This window comes from Protopterus annectens, chromosome 6.part0, assembly GCF_019279795.1.
Source record: "Protopterus annectens isolate FY-2018-M chromosome 6.part0, PAN1.0, whole genome shotgun sequence".
NCBI lineage: Eukaryota > Metazoa > Chordata > Ceratodontiformes > Protopteridae > Protopterus > Protopterus annectens.
The window spans coordinates 1,011,633,552-1,011,647,675 of NC_056737.1; positions in this window are offsets into that span (position 1 = coordinate 1,011,633,552).

A 14,124-nucleotide genomic window follows, 5' to 3' on the forward strand; every position below is an offset into this window, starting at 1 on the left:
GGAGTGCGGAAAAAGGGAAAGATAGAAAAGACAGACCAGGTTAGGAAGGCATGCTGGTTGGCTAACAAAGAGGCTAAGAGAGCACTTGCAATAGCAAAGAGCAAGGCCACAGAGACACTCTACTGGCCTCTAGAAAGTAAGTTAGTAGATGGTACAAAGAATCTGTATCAGGCTGCAAATCAAACACAGAAAGATAAAGAAGATAGTCAGACACCCTTCATAAGGAATGCCAGCAACATCCTACTCACCAGTCCACAGGACATCAAAGGAGGATGGATGGAGTACTTCCAGCAGCAACTGAATAAAGAAAATCCCATAGAAGCTGTACTGCCCCAGAAACACCTTACAATGAGAGAAAAGAAGGAGCCCACCACAGAAGAAGTAAGAACATCACTAAGGAAGATGAAGTCAGGGAAAGCAGCAGGCTCAGATGAGGTCACAGCAGAAATGATCAAGATGCTGGGTGAGATCCTGGGGGTACTCATAGCAGTGTGGAGAGAAAGGCATATCCCAGATGACTGGAGAATAAGCATGCTCATGCCAGTGTACAAGAACAAAGGGGACATCCACAACTGTGGGCAGTACAGAGGTACCAAACTACTATCATGGTGCATGAAAGCTCTAAAGAAGATGATCGATAAATGAATACACAGGGTAGTAAGTTAGGAGATGAGCGGCTCAAATTCAGATCAGGATGGAGCACAACTGACCCAAGGTTTGCAGTGAGACAGATAGTTGAAAAGAAGGTAGAGATGAAAGATTCCAACTGGACATTCCTAGACTTGTAGAAAGCATATGACAAGGTCCCACGAAAGCTGATACGGACAGTCCTGCAGTGGTCTAAAGTCCCAAAAACAGTGCTAGAATTAGTACAGGCTATGTATAAGGACTTAATGACTCAAGTACGAACAGTGCTCAGTTTCAGAGAAGGGTTCCCAGTAGGAGTGGTTGCGCACCAGGACTCAGTTCTGAGTCCACTGCTGTTCATACTGGTGATGGACCACATTAGCAAACAGGCCAGAGGTGACAAATTGACAAACTTGCTGTATGCAGACAATGTGGAATTACAGGCGGATTGAGCAAGAACATCCGCAACAGATAGGGGAATAGAATGCAAAACTGAAAGCATATTTAATGAAACTGAGTACAAATAAGACAGTTGTAATGGCAGTAAATGGAGGAGTTCAGAAGATGCTGAGAATTGAGATAGAAGGGAAAATAATAGAACAAGTTAAAAAATGTAAGTATCTGGGAGGGGTGATTGAGGAGAAGGGAGGTCTGTATGAGGAGGTCAAAGCTAGAACCAGAGGGCTGCAGCCAACTAACCAGAGTGTCAGGTGTAGTACATGCCAGAAGAATGCCAAAGAAGCTGAAAAGTAAGGTTTACAAAACAGTGGTGTGACCAGAACTACTGTATGATACAGAAACCTGGGCTGTAAAGGCGAAGCAGATGAGAAGGTTAGAGGTGCTGGAGTGATGAAGTGCTTGAGATGGGTGGTAGGATGCACATTGGGACAGATGAAGAAATGACATAAGAACAGAAGCCAAAGTAACTCCAATTGCCGGAAAGGTCAAATAGAACAGATTACAGTGGTTCAGGTGCATGTGCAGAAGAGCAGAAGGCAATCTGGTGAAGAAGATTTGGGACAGACAGGAAGAAGTTAAGAGGACATGAGGGTGTCCAGCAAAGAGGAGGTTACATTGTTTGAGAGATGAACAGCAACAGTAAAGCATACGTTTCAAAGAAGGCAGGACAGTGGCATTGAATAGAGAGAGATGGTGACAACTGACACAACAATCCAACCATATGTAGAAAATGGGAGAAGTGGGCTGATGATGATGAAGATGATTTGTGTGGAGTTTGCTGAGCTTTAACTCTGGCCATGTTGGCATATCATTTAGTGAAAGAGTGTTTTGGTGGGGCACACCATAAGAATGCAGCTGATTTAAAAGGTGGAATGGTTACGCTACAGAGTGAAATTAAGTTGCCCAAAGTAATGTATGAGATGAGATGTAGTGTGGTAAAATTTATGCAGAAAGTGTATCATTTTGAAATTAAAATTATCTGAGATTGTTTTGGGGTAGTACTACAAGGGATTGCTGTTACAAGGGGGGAGGAGTAAGAGCTGTAGTGATATTGGTAGCAGGTCTGTTGGCATTGGTTAGGAGGTAGCAAACTTGGAACTTTTTTGTGTAAACCAAGGGAGAACTTTCTAGCTAATCCTGGAAAGATTAGAATGTAAAATGATGACATGTCGATAGTCAGGTTTACAGAGAAGAGGAGAGCAGGTATATTAATATGACTGTTCAGGGTGGGAGTGTGGTCCAGCCATCGATGATTTATGGTGGGTGTCATATGTTTGTTTTGGAGCTTTATGTGGCTGTGGGAGCAGAGTGTAGGTGGCAGAGGGAGAGAAGGAAAATGTAGAAAAGAAATGTAGGGATGGAGGGGGTGGATGTGATGGGGCTAGAGTAGCAGGCTGGACTAATGATAAGTGCAGGGAGCTGCATCACAGTTAGACTATGTCTCCTGAAGCAATGCACTGCTATTGTCTAATGGTAACCTGTGTTCAAGCAGGTAAATAAAAGATCAATCTCAGCTCATTCTTTGACATGTGTGTTAGCGTACTACCACCAGCATTTACACCACTCCTGATTTCATAAGAAGTTCTCTGAGGCTTTTTAAGTCATGTTGGCAAATGAGGAATCCCCAAGTGTTACTCCCAGTCCCAAACTGGGAATCTGGCATACAGCACAATGGTTCTTTAAATGATTAAACTGGCATCAAAATGTCAGTATAAGTGCTCTAAGTAGCACAGCAGCCCATAATAGATAACTGACATATGGCAGGACGGAACATCTTCAGGTGTATATGGAAACTGGCACTGCAGGTGTTAGTTGGTGCACAGCCTAAATATCTACAGTACCAATTCCCACATGCAAGAGAAACTTAATGCAACTAGTAGGAGGCTTGTGCAAGAGCAGTAGTCAAGCACTGTGCACATGTCCAGCGACTGCTTTTCTGCATCCATTCTGTCTGGACACTGTGAATAGATGGAATTTTCCTCTTCTGGTAACTTGGGGGGCTGCATTCCATTAGTACACCCCTAGAGCTTGCATCCCCTCTTATGTTAGATGTGATTGTGAGTGCATGCCAGATGTTTTAAATGGTAATGTATTCATTTTCATGCCCAACTTGCAGGTGTTGTATAGGGATAGGCAATGACAGGGATCTTTGGTTGGTATGTGGCAAGTTCTACCTGCTGTCCTACTGACCCTCATTAGCTGGTCCTGGTATTCCCCTGCTGTCCTGTTGACAGCAGGAAGACCAGGACCAGCTAGTGAGGGTCAGTACTGAAGCAGGTAGACCAGGACCAGCTAATGAGAGTCAGTAGGACAGCAGGTAGACCAGGACCAGTTAATGAGGGTCAGTAGGACAACAGGTAGATCAGGAAAAGCCAATGAGGGTCAGTAGGACAACAGGTAGACAAGGACCAGCTAATGAGGGTCAGTAGTACAGCAGGTAGACCAGGACAAGCTAATGAGAGTCAGTAGGATAGCAGGTAAACCAGGACCAGCAAATAAGGGTCAATAGGACAGCAGATAGACCAGGACCAGCTAATGAGGGTCAGTAGGACAGCAGGTGGACCAGGACCTTCTTATGAGGGTCAGTAGTACAGCAGGTAGACTAGAACCAGCTAATGAGGGTCAGTAGGACAGCAGGTAGATCAGGACCATCTTGAGAGGGTCAGTAATACAGCAGGTTGACCAGTACCATCTAATGAGGGTCAGTAGTAAAGCAGGTAGACCAGGACCAGCTAATGTGGGTCAGTACAGCAGGTAGACCAGGATAAGCTAATGAGGGTCAGTAGGACAGTAGGTAGACCAGGACCAGTTAATGATGGTCAGTAGGACAGCAGGTAGACCAGGACCAGCTAATGTGAGTCAATAGGACAGCAGGTAGACCTGGACCAGCTAATGAGGGTAATTAGGAAAGCAGGTAGACCAGGACGAGCTAATGAGGGTCAGTAGCACAGCAGGGAGACAAGGACTAGCTAATGTGGGTCAGTAGGACAGCAAGTAGACCAGAACTAGCAAATGAGAATTAGTAGGACAGCAAATAGATTAGGACCAGCTAATGAGGGTTAGGAAGAAAGAAGGTAGACCATGACCAGCTAATGAGGGTCAGTAGAACAGCAGGTAGACTAGGACCAGATAATGAGGGTCAGTACGACAGCAGGTAGACCAGAACCAGCAGAGGGTCAGTAGTACAGAAGGTAGACCAGGATCAGCTAATGAGGGTCAGTAGTACAGCAGGTAGACCAGGACCAGCTAATGAGGGACAGCAGGTAGAGCAGGACAAGCTAATGAGTGTCAGCAGCACAGATGTAGACCAGGAACAGCTAATGTGGGTCAGTAGGACAGCAGGTAAAGCAAGATCAGCTGAGGGCCAGTAGTACAGCAGTAGACAAGGACCAGCTAGTGAGGGTCAGTGGTACAGCAGGTAGACCAGGACCAGCTAATGAGGGTCAGTAGTACTGCAGGTAGAGAAGGACCAACTAATGAGGGTCAATAGGACAGCAAGGTAGACCAGGACCAGCTAATGAGGGTCAGTAGGACAGCAGGTGGACCAGGACCTTCTTATGAGGGTCAGTAGTACAGCAGGTAGATCAAAATCAGCAAATGGGGGTCAGTAGGACAGCAGGTAGTTTAGGACCAGCTAAATAGGGACAGTAGTACAGCAGGTAGACCAGGACCAGCTAATGAGGGTCAGTAGTACAGCAGGTAGACCAGGACCAGCTGAGGGTCAGAAGGACAGTAGGTAGACCAAGGCCCACTACTTAGGGTCAGTAGGACAGCAGGTAGACCAGGACCAGCTAATGTGGGTCAGTGCAGCAGGTAGACCAGGATCAGCTAATGAGGGTCAGTAGTACAGCAGGTTTACCCGGACCAGCTGATGAGGGTCAGTTGTACAGCAGGTAGTCCAGGACCAGCTTATGTGGGTCATTAGTACAACAGGTATACCAGGACCAGCTGAGGGTCAGTAGGACAGCAGTAGAACCAGGACCAACTAATGTGGGTCAGTAGGACAGCAGGTAATCCAGGGCCAGTAAATGAGGGTCAGTAGTACAGCAGGTACACCAGGGCCAGCTAGTGATGGTCAGTAGTACAACAAGTAGACCAGGACCAGCTAATGAGAGTCAGTGGTACAGCAGGTAGAACAAGACCAGCAAGTGAGGGTCAGTACTACAGCAGATAGACCAGGACCAGCTAATGAGAGTCAGTAGGACAGCAGGTAGACCAGGACCAGCTAATGAGGGTCAGTAGTACAGCAGGTAGACCAGGGCCTGCTAATATGAGTCATTAGGACAAAAGTTAGACCAGGACCAGCAAATGACGGTCATTAGTACAGCAGGTAGACCAGGACCAGCATATTAGGGTCAGTAGCACAGCAGGTATAAAAGGACCAGCTAATGAAGGTCAGTAGTACAGTAGGTAAACCAGGACCAGCTGAGAGTCAGTATGACAGCAGGTAGACCTGGACAATCTATTGAGGGTCACTAGCACAGCGGGTAGTCCAGGACCAAGTAATGTGGGTCAGTAGGACAGCAGGTAGACCAGGAGCAGCTGATGAGGGTCAGTAGGACAGCAGGTAGTCCAGATCCAGTGAATGAGGGTAAGTAAGACAAAAGGCTGACCAGGACCAGCTAATTAGAGTCAGTAGTACAGTAGGTAAACCAGGACCAGCTAATGAGAGTCAGTATGACTGCAGGTAGACCTGGACAATCTATTGAGGGTCAGTAGCACAGCGTGTAGCCCAGGACCAAGTAATGTGGGTCAGTAGGACAGCAGGTAGACCAGGGGCAGCTAATTAGGGCCAGTAGAAGAGCAGGTATACCTGGACCATCTAATGAGGGCCAGTAGTACAGCAGGTAGACCAGGATCAGCTAGTGAGGGTCAGTAGTAGAGCGGTTAGACCAGGACCAGTTAATTAGTGTCAGTAGTACTGCAGGTAGAACAGGATCAGTGAATTAGGGTCAGTAGTACATCTGGTAGACCAGGACCAGCTGATGAGGGTCAGTTGTACAGCAGGTAGACCAGGACCAGCTTCTGAGGGTCAGTAGTACAGCTCGCATACCAGGACCAGCTATTGAGGGTCAGTAGGACAGCAGGTAGATCAGGACCAGCTAATGGGGGTCAGTAGGACAGCAGGTAGACCAAAACCAGCTAATGAGGCTCAGTAGTACAGCAGTTGGACCAGGACCAGCTAGTGAGGGACATTAGTACAGCAGGTAGACCAGGACCAGCTAATGAGGGTCTGTAGTACAGCATGTAGACCAGGACCAGCTAATGAGGGTCACTAGGACAGCAGGTAGACCAGGACCAGCTAATGTTGGTCATTTGGACAGGAGGTAGACCAGGAACAGCTAATGTGGGTCAGTAGGACAACAGGTAGACCAGGATCAGCTAATGAGGGTCAGTAGTACAGCAGGTTTACCCGGACCAGCTGATGAGGGTCAGTTGTACAGCAGGTAGTCCAGGACCAGCTTATGTGGGGCATTAGTACAACAGGTATACCAGGACCAGCTGAGGGTCAGTAGGACAGCAGTAGAACCAGGACCAACTAATGTGGGTCAGTAGGACAGCAGGTAGACCAGGACCAGCTAATGGGGGTCAGTAGGACAGCAGGTAGACTAAAACCAGCTAATGAGGGTCAGTAGTACAGCAGTTAGACCAGGACTAGCTAGTGAGGTACAGTAGTACAGCAGGAAGACCAGGACCAGCTAATTAAAGTCTGTAGTACAGCAGGTAGACCAGGAGCAGCTAATGAGGGTCAGTAGTACAGTTTGTAGACCAGGATCACCTAATGAGGTGCAGTAGGACAGCAGGTAGACCAGGACCAGCTAATGAGGGTCAGTAGTACAGCTGGTAGACCGGGATCATTTAATGCGATGCAGTAGGACAGCAGGTAGACCAGGACCAGCTAATGAGGGTCACTAGGACAGCAGGTAGACCAGGGCAAGCTAACGAGGGTCAGTAGGACAGCAGGATGATTAGGACCAGCTAATGAGGGACAGTAGTACAGCAGGTAGTCCAGGACCAACTAATGAGGGTCAGTAGTACTGCAGGTAGAGCATGACCAGCTAATGAGGGTCAGTAGTATAGCAGGTAAATCAAAATCAGCAAATGGGGGTCAGTGGGACAGCAGGTAGACCAGGACAAGCTAATGAGGGTCAGTAGTATAGCAGGTAGACCAGGACCAGCTAATGAGTGTCAGTAGTACAGCAGGTAGACCAGGGCAACTAATAAGGGTCAGTAGGTCAGCAGGTAGACAGGATCAGTTAATGAGGGTCAGTAGGACAGCAGATAGACCAGGACCAGCTAATGAGAGTCAGTAGGACAGTAGGTAGACCAGGACCAGCTAATGAGGGTCAGTAGTACAGCAGGTAGACCAGGACCAGCTAATGAGTGTCAGTAGTACAGCAGGTAGACCAGGGCAGCTAGTGAGGGTCAGTAGGACAGCAGGTAGACCAGGACCAGCTAATGAGGGTCAGTAGTACAGCAGGTAGACCAGTACCAGCTGAGGGTCAGTAGGACAGTAGGTAGACCAAGGCCAACTACTGAGGGTCAGTAGGACAGCAGGTAAACCAGGACCAGCTAATGTGGGTCAGTGCAGCAGGTAGACCAGGATCAGCTAATGAGGTTCAGTAGAACAGTAGGTAATCCAGGGCCAGTTAATGAGGGTCAGTAGTACACCAGGTACACCAGGGCCAGCTAGTGATGGTCAGTAGTACAGCAGGTAGACCAGGACCAGCTAATGAGGGTCAGTGGGACAGCAGGTAGAAAAGGACCAGCTATTGAGGGTCAGTATGACTGCAGATAGACAAGTACCAGATAGTGAGGGTCAGACTACAGCAGTTAGACCAGGATCAGCTAATGAAAGTCAGTAGGTCAGCAGGTAGACAGGACCGATTAATGAGGGTCAGTAGGACAGCAGATAGACCAGGACCAGCTAATGAGAGTCAGTAGGACAGCAGGTAGACCAGGGCCAGATAATATGAGTCAGTAGGACAAAAGTTAGACCAGGACCAGCGAATGAGGGTCAGTAGTACAGCAGGTAGACCAGGACCAGCATATTAGGGTCAGTAGCACAGCAGGTAGACCAGGACCTGCTAATTTGGGTCAAAAGAACAGCAGGTCGACCAGGACAATCTAATGAGGGTCAGTAGGACAGCAGGTAGACCATGGCCAGCAAATGATGGTCAGTAGTACAGCAAGTAGACCAGGACCAGCTAATGAGGGCCAGTAGTACAGCAAGTAGACCAGGACCAACTAATGAGGGTCAATAGGACAGCAAGGTAGACCAGGACCAGCTAATGAGGGTCAGTAGGACAGCAGGTGGACCAGGACCTTCTTATGAGGGTCAGTAGTACAGCAGGTAGATCAAAATCAGCAAATGGGGGTCAGTAGGACAGCAGGTAGTTTAGGACCAGCTAAATAGGGACAGTAGTACAGCAGGTAGACCAGGACCAGCTAATGAGGGTCAGTAGTACAGCAGGTAGACCAGGACCAGCTGAGGGTCAGAAGGACAGTAGGTAGACCAAGGCCCACTACTTAGGGTCAGTAGGACAGCAGGTAGACCAGGACCAGCTAATGTGGGTCAGTGCAGCAGGTAGACCAGGATCAGCTAATGAGGGTCAGTAGTACAGCAGGTTTACCCGGACCAGCTGATGAGGGTCAGTTGTACAGCAGGTAGTCAAGGACCAGCTTATGTGGGTCATTAGTACAACAGGTATACCAGGACCAGCTGAGGGTCAGTAGGACAGCAGTAGAACCAGGACCAACTAATGTGGGTCAGTAGGACAGCAGGTAATCCAGGGCCAGTAAATGAGGGTCAGTAGTACAGCAGGTACACCAGGGCCAGCTAGTGATGGTCAGTAGTACAACAAGTAGACCAGGACCAGCTAATGAGAGTCAGTGGTACAGCAGGTAGAACAAGACCAGCAAGTGAGGGTCAGTACTACAGCAGATAGACCAGGACCAGCTAATGAGAGTCAGTAGGACAGCAGGTAGACCAGGACCAGCTAATGAGGGTCAGTAGTACAGCAGGTAGACCAGGGCCTGCTAATATGAGTCATTAGGACAAAAGTTAGACCAGGACCAGCAAATGACGGTCATTAGTACAGCAGGTAGACCAGGACCAGCATATTAGGGTCAGTAGCACAGCAGGTATAAAAGGACCAGCCAATGAAGGTCAGTAGTACAGTAGGTAAACCAGGACCAGCTAATGAGAGTCAGTATGACTGCAGGTAGACCTGGACAATCTATTGAGGGTCACTAGCACAGCGGGTAGTCCAGGACCAAGTAATGTGGGTCAGTAGGACAGCAGGTAGACCAGGAGCAGCTGATGAGGGTCAGTAGGACAGCAGGTAGTCCAGATCCAGTGAATAAGGGTAAGTAAGACAAAAGGCTGACCAGGACCAGCTAATTAGAGTCAGTAGTACAGTAGGTAAACCAGGACCAGCTAATGAGAGTCAGTATGACTGCAGGTAGACCTGGACAATCTATTGAGGGTCAGTAGCACAGCGTGTAGCCCAGGACCAAGTAATGTGGGTCAGTAGGACAGCAGGTAGACCAGGGGCAGCTAATTAGGGCCAGTAGAAGAGCAGGTATACCTGGACCATCTAATGAGGGCCAGTAGTACAGCAGGTAGACCAGGATCAGCTAGTGAGGGTCGGTAGTAGAGCGGTTAGACCAGGACCAGTTAATTAGTGTCAGTAGTACTGCAGGTAGAACAGGATCAGTGAATTAGGGTCAGTAGTACATCTGGTAGACCAGGACCAGCTGATGAGGGTCAGTTGTACAGCAGGTAGACCAGGACCAGCTTCTGAGGGTCAGTAGTACAGCACGCATACCAGGACCAGCTATTGAGGGTCAGTAGGACAGCAGGTAGATCAGGACCAGCTAATGGGGGTCAGTAGGACAGCAGGTAGACCAAAACCAGCTAATGAGGCTCAGTAGTACAGCAGTTGGACCAGGACCAGCTAGTGAGGGACATTAGTACAGCAGGTAGACCAGGACCAGCTAATGAGGGTCTGTAGTACAGCATGTAGACCAGGACCAGCTAATTAGGGTCACTAGGACAGCAGGTAGACCAGGACCAGCTAATGTTGGTCATTTGGACAGGAGGTAGACCAGGAACAGCTAATGTGGGTCAGTAGGACAGCAGGTAGACCAGGATCAGCTAATGAGGGTCAGTAGTACAGCAGGTTTACCCGGACCAGCTGATGAGGGTCAGTTGTACAGCAGGTAGTCCAGGACCAGCTTATGTGGGTCATTAGTACAACAGGTATACCAGGACCAGCTGAGGGTCAGTAGGACAGCAGTAGAACCAGGACCAACTAATGTGGGTCAGTAGGACAGCAGGTAGACCAGGACCAGCTAATGGGGGTCAGTAGGACAGCAGGTAGACTAAAACCAGCTAATGAGGGTCAGTAGTACAGCAGTTAGACCAGGACCAGCTAGTGAGGTACAGTAGTACAGCAGGAAGACCAGGACCAGCTAATTAAAGTCTGTAGTACAGCAGGTAGACCAGGAGCAGCTAATGAGGGTCAGTAGTACAGTTTGTAGACCAGGATCACCTAATGAGGTGCAGTAGGACAGCAGGTAGACCAGGACCAGCTAATGAGGGTCAGTAGTACAGCTGGTAGACCGGGATCATTTAATGCGATGCAGTAGGACAGCAGGTAGACCAGGACCAGCTAATGAGGGTCACTAGGACAGCAGGTAGACCAGGGCAAGCTAACGAGGGTCAGTAGGACAGCAGGATGATTAGGACCAGCTAATGAGGGACAGTAGTACAGCAGGTAGTCCAGGACCAACTAATGAGGGTCAGTAGTACTGCAGGTAGAGCATGACCAGCTAATGAGGGTCAGTAGTATAGCAGGTAAATCAAAATCAGCAAATGGGGGTCAGTGAGACAGCAGGTAGACCAGGACAAGCTAATGAGGGTCAGTAGTATAGCAGGTAGACCAGGACCAGCTAATGAGTGTCAGTAGTACAGCAGGTAGACCAGGGCAACTAATAAGGGTCAGTAGGTCAGCAGGTAGACAGGACCAGTTAATGAGGGTCAGTAGGACAGCAGATAGACCAGGACCAGCTAATGAGAGTCAGTAGGACAGCAGGTAGACCAGGACCAGCTAATGAGGGTCAGTAGTACAGCAGGTAGACCAGGACCAGCTAATGAGTGTCAGTAGTACAGCAGGTAGACCAGGGCAGCTAGTGAGGGTCAGTAGGACAGCAGGTAGACCAGGACCAGCTAATGAGGGTCAGTAGTACAGCAGGTAGACCAGTACCAGCTGAGGGTCAGTAGGACAGTAGGTAGACCAAGGCCAACTACTGAGGGTCAGTAGGACAGCAGGTAAACCAGGACCAGCTAATGTGGGTCAGTGCAGCAGGTAGACCAGGATCAGCTAATGAGGTTCAGTAGAACAGTAGGTAATCCAGGGCCAGTTAATGAGGGTCAGTAGTACACCAGGTACACCAGGGCCAGCTAGTGATGGTCAGTAGTACAGCAGGTAGACCAGGACCAGCTAATGAGGGTCAGTGGGACAGCAGGTAGAAAAGGACCAGCTATTGAGGGTCAGTATGACTGCAGATAGACCAGTACCAGATAGTGAGGGTCAGACTACAGCAGTTAGACCAGGATCAGCTAATGAAAATCAGTAGGTCAGCAGGCAGACAGGACCGATTAATGAGGGTCAGTAGGACAGCAGATAGACCAGGACCAGCTAATGAGAGTCAGTAGGACAGCAGGTAGACCAGGGCCAGATAATATGAGTCAGTAGGACAAAAGTTAGACCAGGACCAGTGAATGAGGGTCAGTAGTACAGCAGGTAGACCAGGACCAGCATATTAGGGTCAGTAGCACAGCAGGTAGACCAGGACCTGCTAATTTGGGTCAAAAGGACAGCAGGTCGACCAGGACAATCTAATGAGGGTCAGTAGGACAGCAGGTAGACCATGGCCAGCAAATGATGGTCAGTAGTACAGCAAGTAGACCAGGACCAGCTAATGAGGGCCAGTAGTACAGCAAGTAGACCAGGACCAGCTAATGATGGTCAGTAGAACAACAGGTAGACCAGGAGCAGCTGATGAGGGTCAGTAGGACAGCAGGTAGACCAGGCCCAGTGAATGAGGGTAAGTAGGACAAAAGGCTGACCAGGACCAGCTAATTAGAGTCAGTAATACAGTAGGTAAACCAGGACCAGCTAATGAGAGTCAGTATGACTGCAGGTAGACCTGGACCATCTATTGAGGGTCAGTAGCACAGCAGGTAGTCCAGGACCAACTAATGTGGGTCAGTAGGACAGCAGTTAGACCAGGAGCAGCTAGGGAGGGTCAGTATTAGAGCAGTTAGACCAGTACCAGTTAATTAGTGTCAGTAGTACAGCAGGTAAACTAGGATCAGTGAATTAGGTTCAGTAGTGCAGCCGGTAGACCAGGACCAGCTGATGAGGGTCAGTTGTACAGCAGGTAGACCAGGACCAGCTTATGCGGGTCAGTAGTACAGCAGGTATACCAAGACCAGCTATTGAGGGTCAGTAGGACAGCAGGTAGACCAGAACCAGCTAATGAGGGTTAGTAGGACAGCAGGTAGACCAAAACCAGCTAATGAGACTCAGTAGTACAGCAGTTGGACCAGAACCAGCTAGTGAGGGACAGTAGTACAGCAGGTAGACCAGGACCAGTTAATGAGGGTCTGTAGTACAGCAGGTCGACCAGGACCAGCTAATGAGGGTCGGTAGAACAGCAGGTAGACCAGGACCAGCTAATGATGGTCGGTAGGACAGCAGGTAGACCAGGGCAAGCTATCGAGGGTCAGTAGGACAGCACGTAGATTAGGACCAGCTAATGAGGGACAGTAGTACAGCAGGTAGACCAGAACCAGCTAATGAGGGTCAGTCGGACAGCAGGTAGAACAGGGCCAGCTAATGAGGGTCAGTAGGACAGCAGGTAGACCAGGACCAGCTAATGAGGGTCAGTAGGACAGCAGGTAGACCAGGACCAGCTAATGAGGGTCAGTAGGACAGCAGGTAGGCCAGGACCAGCTAATGAGGGTCAGTAGCACTGCAGGTAGACCAGGGCCAGATAATATGAGTCAGTAGGACAAAAGTTAGATCAGGACCAGCTAATGAGGGTCAGTAGTACAGCAGGTAGACCAGGACCAGCATATTAGGGTCAGTAGCACAGCAGTTAGACCAGGATCAGCTAATGAGAGTCAGTAGGTCAGCAGGTAGACAGGACAAATTAATGAGCATCAGTAGGACAGCAGATAGACCAGGACCAGCTAATGAGAGTCAGTAGGACAGCAGATAGACCAGGACAATCTAATGAGGGTCAGTAGGACAGCAGGTAGACCATGGCCGGCAAATGATAGTCAGTAGTACAGCAAGTAGACCAGGACCAGCTAATGAGGGTCAGTAGTACAGCAAGTAGACCAGGACCAGCTAATGATGGTCAGTAGAACAACAGGTAGACCAGGAGCAGCTGATGAGGGTCAGTAAGACAACAGGTAGACCAGGCCCAGTGAATGAGGGTAAGTAGGACAAAAGGCTGACGAGGACCAGCTAATTAGAGTCAGTAGTACAGTAGGTAAACCAGGACCAGCTAATGAGAGTCAGTATGACTGCAGGTAGACCTGGACCATCTATTGAGGGTCAGTAGTACAGCAGGTAGTCCAGGACCAACTAATGTGGGTCAGTAGGACAGCAGGTAGACCAGGATCAGCTAGGGATGGTCAGTATTAGAGCAGTTAGACCAGTACCAGTTAATTAGTGTCAGTAGTACAGCAGGTAGACCAGGATCAGTGAATTAGGTACAGTAGTAGAGCCAGTAGACCAGGACCAGCTGATGAGGGTCAGTTGTACAGCAGGTAGACCAGGACCAGCTTATGCGGGTCAGTAGTACAGCAGGTATACCAGGACCAGCTATTGAGGGTCAGTAGAACAGCAGGTAGTCCAGGACCAACTAATGTGGGTCAGTAGGACAGCAGGTAGACCAAAACCAGCTAATGAGGCTCAGTAGTTCAGCAGTTGGACCAGAACCAGCTAGTGAGGGACA